Source organism: Sinocyclocheilus rhinocerous, unplaced genomic scaffold (genome assembly GCF_001515625.1).
Source record: "Sinocyclocheilus rhinocerous isolate Xijiao unplaced genomic scaffold, SAMN03320098_v1.1 scaffold1276, whole genome shotgun sequence".
NCBI classification, from domain to species: Eukaryota; Metazoa; Chordata; class Actinopteri; order Cypriniformes; family Cyprinidae; genus Sinocyclocheilus; species Sinocyclocheilus rhinocerous.
Genome location: NW_015630032.1, coordinates 274,429 through 289,160, shown reverse-complemented (window position 1 = coordinate 289,160; position 14,732 = coordinate 274,429). Strand labels below are relative to the sequence as shown.

At 41.4% G+C, this 14,732-nt stretch overlaps 1 protein-coding gene across 3 annotated transcripts in view; it reads left to right on the top strand.

Moving 5' to 3' along the window:
* LOC107739829 (E3 ubiquitin-protein ligase RNF220-like) overlaps positions 1-14,732 on the top strand; it is a 134,868-nt gene that overhangs the window by 15,942 nt on the left and 104,194 nt on the right. The gene's annotated exons all lie outside the window — the stretch shown is intronic.

The following is a 14,732-nucleotide window of genomic DNA, read 5'->3' as shown; positions in this document are numbered from 1 at the left end:
TGCACTGGTCTAACCTACTAGACTGCATGTCTGTGACTGTGATGTGCTGATCAGAATGTGTGCTACACTGCTGTGCTGCGCGCCTGCGCGGAGGGGAGAAAGGCATCGGAACTCGACAGGATCTCAACATTTCCTGACCTGACCCGACCTGTTATTTAGATTTTTTATTTGTTTGACAGGGACAGCTGTGCGCAAACAGAAACACACACACACACGCACACATATATTCATTTATTTAAAAAAAGCTCCAAATAAATAAGGGCACTTTCTCTCGAGGAAGAAAAAGGGCAGGTGCTCAAGCCCCCTTTGATGTCTATGTGTGCACGTGCCTGTATCTATCCATCCATCCATCCATCCATCCATCCATCCATCCATCTATCTATCTATCTATCTATCTATCTATCTAACTATCATCGAACGATAGTTCTATCGTTCTATCATTCTATTTATCGTTCTATCTATCATTCTATCATTCTATCTATAATTCTATCTATCTATTATTCTATCTATCCGAACTTCTATCTACCATTCTGTCTCTCTGTTTCTTCACAATTGCTTAACAGAGCAATAAAACTGGGCGGCTTTATAACAAACATTTGCTTGCAACCAACCTTAGGGGATTTAGGTTTCATCTCTGTTTGAGAGTGATGAGAATTACTTATTTGCAGATCAGAAGAGCAAAGTGTGTGATCCGTCTTGCTCTCTCCTCTGGTTACTCTTGGCAAAAGACAGCAGGTATCAGTGCAGCAGGCCATGGCTGCACTGCTCTGTGCGGTGTGAGGGAGTGCCGGGCCGAGCCATTGTTGCGGCATGATGCAGATCAAGGATTAGCGCTTCCTGCCTGAGCTTTGTTGGCAGGCCCACTTGAATTGGACACAGGCTGGTGTGTGCGGACCGCTGGAGCCACTGTTAGGGAAATGAACAGGGGAAATGAGATGAGAGCATGCATCCTCTGCAGACAAACAGCTGGGATCAGAGTGAATTGACGTAGAACGTGAAGGTCTTACACCGCAGCACAATCCTCATGAATATACAGTAGCTTACAAACACACTTGTTTGTTATGAAATTGCATATTACTTGTGATTTATTTGTGGTTTAAAAGACTGTTAGTATGCATCGTGACCTAAATGATTTCCATTCATAGATTCAAGCTCTTGGCAGATGTGTACATGCAGCTGTATGGGGGTTCTTTCAAGCACACACATGCACCCAGGATTTAGGTCAGGCTTGTTCCCATGGCCTGGATGTGGGCCTTGTGGTGATGTCACACTTTGCTATAAAAGCAAGCCGAAAGCGGTCCACTGAGTCCTGTAGAACCGCACAGCTGGCATTAGTATCTGTTCTGCTCATGCACCCGGGGTCAGGGAGCCGGTCATGGTACCACAGCGGGCCGTCCGTCAACCCTGAGTTTAGTTCCGGGCCACCGGCAACCAGGAACAGCCCTTAGATCAGACTCAAACTCCCCTCCTCCCCATCCTGGACTAATGCAGATGTGCTGAAAAGCCCTGTCCCCCAGAGTCCCTTAAAGAGGTAGGGGATGAAACTTCACTCTCACTAACAGGTTCACCACCCAGAGCACAGCAGACCCAGCCCGCCTGCCCGTTCGCAACCACCACCTCTTTATCCTTCTCCCTCTCTTCCTTCACCCCTCCTCACTGTTTCCCCCAGTAATCTAATCTCCACTTCGTGTGCGGGTGCAGTCTTCTGTGACAGACTTGTTTCCAAAAAGCCAGCTTGGCTAAAGGACACACATATTATATATATTTATTGCATCCCTTAAATGTGAATTATTGAACACGAGTGATTACCGAGTGGGATGCGTTGGGGGGCTTTCTGGGAGTTTCAGACGACTGTCGCGGATTAAAACAACAGCATCCATAGCGACATCTTGCATGAGAAATGTCTTTAATGTAAGCTGGGCTTTCTTCCGAACATTAGCATAAGCTAGAGGCGCGCCGTAAGCCCTTACACCTGTAGCAGTTTGTAGCTTGTTTTCGGGTGCTAACGAAGCTTCCAGCTCTGCTTTATTGCTTCTGAGAGGGCCGCGTGTGTGTGATCATTGCTCATTACCGGTCGGTGAGACCTGAGGCGGAAAGGCGGCTCAGGAGAATCTACATGGAGACACGCACGCTCCTCCAGAATGCCAATAGTCCACGCACATTAGAAAGTGTTGCCATTTTGTACCTTCTTCCCATCACTATCTGTCCAGGCGCTCGTAGGGGCCTGATTAATTATTTAGCAGCATGTATCATCTATTTACCTTAGTAATCCATCTGTCAGCACACTTATTGATCCAATCCTGCATTCTAATTGTGCATCCTCTCGCAGCAGCTAGCTCATATTTAAATTCAATGCCTGTCACTGCGCCTGACTGTCTGTGCGCCGTCGACTTTCGCGTCTGTCGCTGCGGTTGCATTTCAGAGGCCGTGTTAAGCTACAGCTGTGCTGGAGAAAGTGAGAGTGTATCTTTCGTTCCCTCTCAGGTGTGACCGCATTGTTGTTTTTGAAGTGACACGTGGAAGGGGGTTTTTATTTGGAAAGACGTGGTTGGGAACGAAAGAGATGTGGGAGGAGGGTGAGAAGAAATCATGAAACAAATATATGTCTTTTGTTTCGATTGTCATGGTCACACTGTCCATTTAGTCCCCCTTAGATTAATTCCTATTTCCTCTTTTTTCTTTGGTGTCTCTAACCTAAAACAGCTGCTACCTCACTGCACAGTCTATCTATCTATCTATCTATCTATCTATCTATCTATCTAATCTGTCTGTCGTTCATTCTATCTGTCTGTCGTTCATTCTATCTATCTATCTATCTATCTATCTATCTGTCTGTCTGTCTGTCTGTCTGTCTGTCTGTCTGTCTGTCTGTCTGTCTGTCTGTCTGTCTGTCTGTCTGTCTGTCTGTCTGTCTGTCTGTCTGTCTGTCTGTCTGTCTGTCTGTCTGTCTGTCTGTCTGTCTGTCTGTCTGTCTGTCTGTCTGTCTGTCTGTCTGTCTGTCTGTCTGTCTGTCTGTCTGTCTGTCTGTCTGTCTGTCTGTCTGTCTGTCTGTCTGTCTGTCTGTCGTTCATTCTATCTATCTATCTATCTATCTATCTATGTTAACAATAGATTACAGACAATAAAACTGAACATTTAAAATTTTGTAGAAACTATCATCCGTCTGAAATTTAAGTAAATTTACTCATTTCAACTCATCAAGACACCATTTTTATTTGTTCTACCAACCGCCAAATTGCATGAACAGGATTGTGGGATGTCACAGACAGTGAAGTTGCCTTGTTGTCCTCCTGCCTCTGTTTACTGCTTGCAAAGGTTGCATTTTCATCTTTCGGGCAGCGTTTGTCTTACCTGTTCTCTCCCTCTCTAGCGCTTTCATTTTCTTCCCCCTCTCTTTCTCTGTGGGTGGTTGTGTGGTGGCAGTAGGGGCTTGTTTGTTGTGGTGACAGGGAGGCGGCCCACTGATAAGAGCACCGTGGCAGCTGGTAGCTGTGGCGGTGTGTGGTTAGTGAAAGGGCCAGAATGCGGGGTGGTCAGGAAGCTGAAACGCTCCTGCAGTTGTCAGGCTGGTCTGTCTGGCCAGGCCCATGAAGCTGGGCTTTTACATGCCAATAAAAAGGGCCGTTTTGGGGGTGGGCTGGTAGCCAGGCAGCCTGGGAGAAAACAGTTAAAATAGGCACTTAAGAACTCCCTCCCCCCTCTCCTATCACGATGGGTTACGCCGCCGTTCTCAGTTGTGTTCTAACAAGGCTTTTGACATAATTGAATACATCAGACCTGAGTAGATAAGCGTTTCGTATGCCAGCCACTATGCGTCTGAGAATTCTGGCTATGTGTGCGCATGCGTGTGTTTTATTAATTTGTGTGTGTGCTAATTCTGCGTGTGTGTGTCCACACGCTCACTGCCAGCTGGACGTGTGTGAGCTTATATCCTTCCTTTGATGGCCCACTCCTCTTCAGGGCTAATCAGAACAGATGCGCGAGCGCCCAGCATGAGTGATCGTGCGCAGGCAGCAATCAGTAAACACTCGCTGAGTTAATGACACCAATCAATGGCCTTTTAAAACAGCTATTTGATAATTGCAATCATCAATGCCTCCTGTAGTATACATTACAAATGGACCTCTCCTCTTCTTCTCCACTCCCTCCCTCATTCTCTGTCTCTCTTTCCCTCTTCCTTTTTACTCTTCCTTTCATTTTGTGATCATGGATCTATGGCCATATTATCCTGTCACCCAGTGCGGTGCTGTAATTGAGCCATATGCTTCTCAGGCTATCATTGAACCAGAGTTGTTAGCATTTTAGCACCCTTGTATTTCAGGTTTTTTAACTTCATTTATTGAAAAGAATTGAAAACACCCAAATATAAAAAATGGTAAGAGTTTTAAATACAAAAAATAAATTTATTTAAATGTATTGACCCACGTGTTGTTTGAGACCACTTAAGACTAAGTGCTAATGGCTTAAAATATGAAAAATAAGCAAGTAAATAAGTACCTATTCAAGGTTGATCCTTTTTTTAAACAAATTTGTAAACAAATTTTCAACTTGACAATGCTTTAATCATGCTCCATTAAAAATTTGATAAATTTTTAATAAATAAAAATAAAATGTTTTATAAATATTTCAAAGACATAAAACATGAATTAATGCAGTGAATATTCCTCAAAATATGTGTCTACACATATTATAGCTTAATTCTTTTTAGAAATAAAAAAAAAGCTTCAATAATTTCTGTTACTTGACCAGGTTAGAGGAACACGTTAAAACAATTAAGAGAGAAAATAAGAGGTTATTTTTTATAATTTGAGTCTCAAACAAAAAGTAAGTCTCAACAGAGGCTGAGGGTTAAAAAATAAGATTTTGCAATCAACAAGTCTGAAGCAATCCTCAATTTCATCTTATTTGGTAGAAGGGATATTGATTCATTCGCTTTTCATTACTGTTCTTTGTTCCTGTTTGTGTCCACTCAGTGTGAGCGATACAGTATCGGACAGAGAAGACACAACGGTTACGAGTGATCTCATGCGCTGAGTGCTCTTCCTGTCTGTGTTTTCTGCGAGCCGAGAGCGAATTAATTTTTGTGACACATCAAAGAACACGGACGCTCTTTGACCACGTCTCCTCCCGGGGGGTCAAAAATCTTCTTAAGCAGAGACCCCCTCCACTTCACCCCTATCAAAGCCCATAACTGCCCCCCTTTGGTCGGCCATTTTCAGGCCGTGGCTGTGCGACTGCAGGCCCGAGACCCCAACAGTTTCAGCACTGCAGAGCCGAAAATTGTCGCCATTGTCGAGCCTACGAATGGGGTCCGGAGGAGGAGGGGGGTGGGCTTAGAGAGCAAAAGAGAGCAAATCTGTCACTTTTCCCAAAGCAGTCACCCCTGTGACCTCCATTCAAAGATATATTGATTTTCCAGTGCTCTGTCTAACAAGCGGCAGGCTGAGTGGGGTTTAGTGATAGTGGTCGTATGGCTCGGACACAGCATGATGCTCTCTTCTAGAAGTTAAACACGTCTCCTTTCTGTCCTTTTTTGTGGGGACATCAAACAAGTGCAAATAATCAAAAGGCACCGGCTCTCCTTCTGCTTCCTCTTTGCAGATCTCTCCATATGAGACCATTTTTCTGCACACATATGACAGCGTGTTTGCTCCTCGTGTGGGGCCTTTTGCTTTAACTTTGCTCCTTTTATGGGCCTGCGTGTGTGTCCAGTTTGCTTTGTGGGGTTTAGGAGGGCTCATGCAGGCCCTCCATGCGTGACTCCTTTAACTTTTTGTTTACTGGTCTCCTATGATACACACAGAGTCTGGCGAGATGCAAAGATCTGTGGAGCAGAGAGGAGGGAAACAAAGCGAGCATGTACAAACAAACAGTATCGGGGGAGAACGGCCTATGCATCTCAGAGCGTGTCTATCCTTCAGTACATCAGCCTAAGCCTTGAGAGAGAGAAAAAGAGACGGGAGGAAAGAGAAGACGGCTGCGTTCACACAGCAGTAGAATACCGATGTCACTCCAGATTTAGAGTCCTATTTATGTTTATGTTAACACACTGTTTGTTTATAAACAGAAGCGACAGTCTTTTTTAACTGAACATGGCATATTTAAGTCTTCATGGCTCAAAAATATATTTAAAATTTATAAAATTAAATATACTTTAAAAATTATTATAAATTAAATTTAATCCTGATAATGCTTTAATTGTGCTCTATGAAAATTGTAGATTATTCTCTTTTAAAAATGAACAAATGTTTAAATAGTGTTTTATCTATTTTTTTTGTTTTCTATATCTTTTATATCTTTGAAACATTTGATTTGACATATTTGTATTAAATAACATGTTAGTTGTTTCACTTGTATTGCTACAGATGTTTTATAAGAACAGAAAATGACTTCATTTAATCATTCTTACAGACCATATTAAAGCTACTTCTGAAAGTTGTTGAATAAGTAGGTCAATCTGAGAATCACATCTGCTTATAAATGACCATGTGAACACAGCCAAAAACAGATAGACACGTAGATAGAAAGCATGAGAGAAAGAGAGTGAACAGTTTACTTGCAGCACTGGAGAAGAGAGACTTGTTTTTGAGACAAGACTGTTTGTTCAGTCAGGCTTCAACAAACCTGCCACCAATGGCTTGCCGAGCTGGGGTGAACACATAGGAATGTTTCACTTCGTTTTCTCAGATGTGTTTGTATTTCACGGAATGATCCACAAAGAAATACAAGATTTGTTTTTTGCCTCGCCAGAAAGCCAGTTTTATTTTTCTTCTTGTTTTTTTTTTCTTCCCTTGGTAGATTTTCAGGCAATCTGTTCCAAACTGTTACGACTCTAGCTGAATTCTCATAATGACAGCGCAAGACTGTTTGCATCAGCAGCGGATGTAGACGGTGGCATATACCGTGTGAATAGTAGAAGGGCTTGTAAAGTGGAGGTTTTAAAACTGCCTGTCTTTGCGGCAATGTCACAGTAACAACTGGAGAGATGTTATAAGCCCGCTCCAGTGGCAGGTGTCTAGGGAGAAACGGCCTCACGCAGAAACCTGGTGTTATATCTGTGGAAACAGGGCAATTGGCGGGGTCAGGGCAGACGCCCTGGTGGGCCGGGACGTCTGCGTTCCTTAGGCAGATTGCATGGTGGGAAATGTTTTGGTAGGGGTTCTGGCTTTGCTGTTTTGTGTAATGGCAGGGCGTGGAGCACAGGGAGAGGTTTACCTGTGGCTGTGAGAACAGCACTGACATGACCCTCACCCCAAGTCACATGCTGCCAAAAGGTGTTGAAAGGGGTTACACAAAAAGTAAAAATCATGAAAAAGAAAAATTGTTAATAAAACTATTTGCCCTATAACTGTCTTTTTTTAAGGTTTCAACTTTATTGCATTAAGAGTAAAATTAATGTCAGGTTGGGGTCATGGCTTAGTTGTTTAGGGTTCTCATGTGAGTAATGTGAGTTTGAATGTGGCTTGCAACAATTGTCAATCTTCCACCATCATTTCCTGCTATCCTGCTAGTTTTCTACTGTCCATACGGTCTAGAAACATTGCAAAAAAATAAAATAAATAGCAATCTTCACAGAATATTTTTATATACTGTAGGAATATCATGTAGTGTGTGTACATTTTAAGCTTTCAGTGAGTGTGTGTGTGTGTTGGAGTGTCCACCTTCGAGGGTGTTTTTTCTAGCCCTTATACCTGTTGTAGCACGCTCTGCTGCTGTGTTAATAATATTCTGTCAATACAGCGACGTGATGAGCCGGCTGTCTGGTTTGGGCTGTTCTACATCCATCATCCCCTTTTCCAGCCTCTACCCGTCAATATCGGGGCCCTATGCTAATGGTGGCATTTAACCAGCGGACCTGACAAATTAACCACCGCCCGTCTACAAGGGTTAAATATTCATCATCCCAGCTTTAACCAGTCCTAGCCCCCCTCACTGTGTACCTACGGAGCGGTCACATGAGCACAGAGCTCTCAGTACTACATCACTCACATGTGCCCTGAACAAGGCCTAGCAGGGAACTGAGGTTAAACATACTGTCCTCTTATGGCCAGGAGCTGTGAAAAATGGTGACAGTCCTCTTATTTATATTATTTTTTAAGCCTGCTACATTCTCACCGGCGAGCGGACAGGCAAGACGTGTACATATGCTTCACACCGCATATCCTTCCTGTTCTCTGAAGCTCGCACCCTTATGTTGGGGGTTTGTTGCAATCAAAGCATCCCATCACCCTATACCTCTCCGGCCGGGCTCACACAACAGTATGTGCATCTGTCTGTCTGTGTGAGTGTATATGTGTGTGCAAAGCATGAAAGAGTCCCTGGTTTCTACTGTCCACCCCTCCCCTCCACTGATCCTTATGTCTCCCCCCCTTTCTCTGTGTCTCTTATTCAGCCTGTCCATCAGTGGCCTCATAAATAATTCATTGCACTCTCCCTGATGTCTTGTCACCTTCCCTTCTCATTCGCCACCTTGGCTCCCTCCTCTCACTTCCCCTGTGCTGTCCTCAGTGTAGCGGAACACCCCGGGAGCCAGCGAGGCCCGGACCACACACACCCTCTCTCTGTCTCTCTCTTTTCTCATCCCTGGCTCCTCCTTCTTCCCCTGTCCCAGTCAATGGTCATTCAATCAGAAATGGCTTCCTTTAGTGTGCTCCATTTGTGGGTAGCATTTGTAGCCCAGCAATTAATAGCATGTCCTTTTAAACGGTCTTCATCCTTTAAGATTCATGCACCCTTACTTGACCTTGACTCAACACTGAGAAATAGTATTAGAGCCCTTTGTTTATACGCTATATATGTCATTATGTCTTTTCTTATTTACATATTATAAATTTGTGTTGTGATTTTAGCAAGAACAATTCATAATAGTTGACTGATTAACTAATCATTCAACAACCAAGTTTTTTATTGTTATATATTTGTATCACATTACCATTCAAAAGTCTGTTTTTTTTTTTCTTCCTAAAAAAGAAGTCTTATTTTCACCAAGGCTGCATTTATTTGGTCAAAAAATGCGGTAAAACTGTAATATTGTTTCTAAAATTTAAAATAATAACCTATTGTCATATATTTTAACATGTAATTTATTCCTGTGATGGCAAAGCTGAATTTTTACCAGCCATTACTCCAGTCGTCAGTGTCACATGATCATTCAGAAATCTTTCTAATATGCTGATTTGGAGCTCAAGAAACAGTTCTTTTTATTATCAATTTTGAGAACAATTGTGCTGCTTAATATTTTTGTGGAAACCACATTTATCAATTTTTTTTATTTGGTAAATAGAAAGTTCAAAAGAACAGCAATTATTTAAAATACAAATCTTTTGTGACATTATAAATGTCTTTACTGTCACTTCCTCATCATTTGTTTTATTTATAATATTCATTAAAAAATTAATGAATATTATAAAATATTTAAAAAACATTTTAATATTCATTAAAAAATTACTGACTTTCAAAAAAAAAAAAACCCGCCTCTAAACTGAGGGAATGAAGTTAATATTGCTTTACATGCTTCTCAGTGGTAGGTCAGGGAGTTGATTTGGTTAATCCGCCACCAGTTGCACAGCGCGTAACCACAAACGTCTTAAACAGAGACGTCACTTACCCATAGAGCCCAGCTCTGATGTAGCATAACCACAATAGCAAACCCTTCTGTTTAAATGGGGCTGAAAACACAGCGCCTTATGGTTCGCCTTGCGGTTCTCGCATTGCTATTCCTCCCTGCATCCCTCCGCAATTAACGACTGAATTGTATGTGCACAAAAAAAAACTAAAAAAGGCGAGCAGCCGAGAAAAGTGAAATAACGGTGCCATTATAATGTATTAATCATGTAGCTTTGAGGGCAATACAAATAACATCACAAAGGAAGAAAAAACATAACTATGACAAATTGGTTTTCCTTCATGAAGCTTGTTTAACGTTCAGGGAATTGTTGATATCGAGGCCCGATTACGATCATCAGAGAGCTGTGTGCTCTTTCATGCATGCTGCTTGCGAGCGTGTGTTTGATTTCGTTATGTGTGTGTGCATTATTCACAGAAGAGAAGGATTCAGCCGTGTTTGTAGGCGTGAGTAGCAGCCCTTTTGAGACTCGCGCGGTCCTATAGACCATCTCTCTCACGCTTGCCCTGACAAGGCCTGTCTGCAGCACTCAGCCCCTGATCAGGCAGGGCGATTAATACGTTTTAAAAAATGTCCCCTCCACTCTCGCAGCCAGCCACACAACTGCTATTCTTTATTCTGCCAGCCGTCTACACGCGCTCTGCAGCATCAGCAGCGGCAGAGCGGCCTATGAGAAGCAGATCAATCAGGCAGCCCGCTGATGAATTAAAGCCTTTAGCAGCCAGGAGGGAGGAAGCTGAAACTTGGCTGAACTGCACACACACTGCTTGTGTACCTCCAAAACACACCTTTGTGAGTCATTTCTTAGCCAATCATACCACAGTATATATATATATAGTGAGCTGTGAGGGCTTTGAAATCGAAAAAGAAACAAGTAGAACGAATAAAGATGAGTCATTCAGCGTGGAATGTCTGGTGTCAACATTCTACTTAGTTCTTTTTTTATTCCTGTCAATCGGTCTAGCTTTCAATTCACTTTGTTACAGCCACTAGCCTTCCTCTGCCAAATTATCTCTCTCTCTTTCTCTCCCTGTCCAATGATAAATTAATTTTAACAGTGACAGCTTGGTTACAGAGCCGCCCGCCTTGTTTCGGGGTAATTCTGGCGACAGCTTTAAGACTTGTTGTATTTAAGGTGGCCTGTAATTACATGGCTTTAGCATATGTAGTGTGAAAGATATGATTCATCTGCCAAGTGGGAGCTGGCGAGAGTGGGAGGGAGCGAGCGAGAATGAGAGATACGGTTCAGCAAATAAAAAAAGAGCGGCGTGTTGCTACGAAATGTCCCCCTTATTATGCCTCATTAAAGCCGAGACCGCAATAAGGCAATACGGCCCATGAATAAGATCTATGATCGGTGTGCTAAAAGCCACAGAAAGGGGAAGGCTAATATCTACTAGGCCGTAAGGGGGCTTTTGTGTGTGTGTGGGTGTGCTGCCCATAGAAAACGTGGGGAAAAATGTGCTTCTTTTTTTCAACTATAACCCTGTGGTGTATCTGAGCGATAGCAGATAGCAGCAAAGCCCCTCTGTGCTAATTAGAGGAGCTTTTAATGAGGACAAAAAGATATGTAGTGTGGGGGAAACTGACAGGCCGCGTTAATCCCAACCCTATTGTCAGAGCTACAGGAAAGCCGTGTTGGACAATCACCCAGGGAGAGCGTAATAAATCCGACGCAGGGCCCTGGCTACCTCCCCACACTCAGGCTAATGGGTTATGAGCTACTGCGCTACCGCTAGTGTTTCCCATGCACAAATCAACAGCGGTTCCGTGTTAACGCAAACATGCCGCGTGAATGCACATAATAATCACACGCGTATGCTCCCTCGCTCCGACACCGACATGATCATTAGTGGTAATTATCCTGAGTGCTAAATTACTACCTGCAGTTAGTGCTTGATTATTGTGAAGGAGAGCGCTAATCTATAAGCGCGGAGTTAGCGGCGGTATGGAGTGCCACTGCTAGCCCTTCAAACGCCTATATCAGTAAATTAGAGTAATAAGATGCTATTAGGTCTTAATGAGACCACAATGCAATTTACAGTGTGTTGAGCGCTAATCTGCGCCTCACATATGATGTCTGGAGATTAGGAGGGGAATATCATGCTGTTCCCGGACTGCGGTGACTTAATACATTCATATACTGGAGAAAAGCTTTTGTCAGGGAACCAATTTTTTTTGTGGTAACGTACAAATTAACTAATTTTAATTCAAGTCAGATGTATCATTTAGTGTCACTAAATCAACCTGATTAGTTTACCCAAAAATGAAAAATCTGTCATGATGTGATCATTTACTCACCCTTATGTCGTTCCAAACCTGTCTGACTTTCTTTCTTCTGAGGAACATAAAGGAAGATGTTTTGAAGAATGTTTCTGTCCATACAATGAAAGTCAAGGGGTTCAAAACAGCACTGGACCCCATTGACTTTTATTGTATGGATTAAAATTTAATTTAATTTAATTTAATTTAATTTAATAATTATATATACATACACACACATACATAGTGTACATACATTTTGTGTTCTACAGAAGAAATAAATCAATACAGGTTTGGACATGAGACTGATCAAATAATTGCATAATTTTTGTAGGTGATCTATCGCTTCACGAACATAAAGAAATGCACTTTGCTTTCAAGTTAACAGCTGTTCTCGCACAGATGAGTAACGTGAACACTTCAAACTCGAAGTCAGGTGTAGTTCTGCTTGAGTGAGTAAATGACTAGCTGTGGCCTATTGACTATTTGCACAATGAAGTCCAGGTCAGTGTCCAGTAGATTAGAGCACAGGGAGCGCTGAAGTATCTGCACCTCCTCAGCTCTGATAAATAACTCGCCATCCATATGATTCACTAGGGTGGCCTCCTGCCGATTGGTAATTTGCTGAAATTAAAACTTAATCAAGCATACTGCAGGACTGCTTGTGAATAATTTAGAAAGGATGTGAGGGAGAGCCAGGCACCAGGGACACGAGATTGGGGAAGTGAGAGAGAGCAATAAGAACATAAGGAGGAAGAAAGTCTAAGTTGAGGAGAAAACCACTTTTATTTTGTGGGGTAATTTTTCCTCCCATTGGAAATTATACCACAATGATCTCATAACTGGAGATTTTGTAGCAAGAGCTCTAATTCAAGCATTTGTATTTTTGGGAGGGGCGTCATCTCTCGCCTTAACTCTAACAATCAGCAGGATTCATCTTAGTCAAACAATTTTCAGCCGCAATTACTGTACCTGAATAACTTTTAATACCTTATTTCAGTTGTCTCTTCTTTGATTAATTCCTTAGCTCTGCAAGTGTTTCATTAATACAAAAGCCATTAGTCATGTGTAATGAAACACATATTTGCGCAATTTTAACAAATGGAATTTTTAATCGGGCGATGATGGGATATTTTAAGTAAACACTATTTGTCTTTTAGTCCCAGCCAGGCTTTGGCAGGTTGACTTTCCCCCATATTGACCCAACTTAAAGGTAACTTCAATCAGATTAAAATTCACAGGCATGACTAAAGATGAAAGGAAATTATCAAATTTATAAAAAAATAAAATAAAATTAAAAGAACCAAAACTTACATATAAAGACCAGATCTGTCATTAAAGGTGTATTCAGTAATTTCCTCATTAAAACGTGTTTATATTTATTTATATTTATATAAACACTATATATTTATTAAGTAATTTGTATATTATAATGTTGATTGCACCATTAATCAATTGATTCATTTTTGGGTAACACTAGAGTGACTGTCACTGTATCTATTTTAGCAAATTCCTCTTGTCCTGAAAGTGCTTTCTTCTTCATTCCACACTTTTAAAGATAATGAGTAAAAAATTGTGCCTTGTAACTGGGGCAGTACCAACCTGTTGTTGGCCGCTCTGCAAGAATGAACGGCAGGTCCAGACGTTAGTGTGAGAGCCAGGAGGCCTCTCTAATGGAAATGAAGCTGCTCTGAGGCGCTGCGCCTTTGTTGCATTCCGCAGATTCACATTTTATTAAGTATCCTTAGAGAGAGAGAGAAACACAAGAGGCGAAAAGTCACCCTGCTGCATGTTAATTAGCCCGCTGGAAGTCTGACAGAAGAGAGGGGAGCTTGTTAAAGGAGAGAAGGGAGACTTTCTCGAGGAGAAAACTTTACTTGCAAACAAAACAGCTTTTCTCTGGTACGCTTTCAGAGGAGAGGGAGAGAATAAAGGAGAGAACTTACCTCACTGCGCCCTGTAAGACACTGTCACCCTGTGCACACGGTTCTCTCACCTCATGCCATCTAAATTATGTCACGTCTCTGTAATGTGTGACAGATGACACATTAGGAGACATTATGGATGGTGCTTAAGTTATAAGTAGGCCTACATGGAACTCCACAGAAAGCTCAGCAGATTCACAATGTTCTCCGCTCCTCTGGGTTTATTAAATATTTTGGAGAATTTGATTATGACATCAGATTCCAAAAAAACACAATGTAAAAAATGTTTTGTGAAGTAACCTAAAAAAATAGTGCTGTCAAACGATTAATCGCATTAATCGCAAAATCGCATCTGTGTGTACTGTGTATATTTATTATGTATATATAAATACACACACATACAGTATATATTTTGAAAATATTTACATGTATTTACATGTATATATTTATATTCATATAATTTATATTATATATAAAAATGTTTAATATATAAACATATTTTTCTTAAATATATGCATGCATGGGTGTGTATTTATATATACATAATAAATGTACACAGTACACACATATGCTATATAAACAAAAACTTTTATTTTGGATGCGATTAATCGCGATTAATCGTTTGACAGCACTATAAAAATATGTTTCTCGTGGCAACATATAATATAAAAATAATCTATCTATCTATCTATCTATCTATCTGTTTTAAAATTTAAGTATTAAAAGTTAAATTTTGTAACAATGTTTTTATAATTGTATATATATAAACCACAAATACAATATTCCAGAAAATTCTTCAGATTTTTCCCAAAAATCAGTGCAGAAAGAAGTCTGATAGATTGAACATTGAAATCCTTGGACAGAGTGTGAGAAACCGTGTTATGATGGTGCTGTATGGCAGGGCAAGGTCGTGGTAGTGC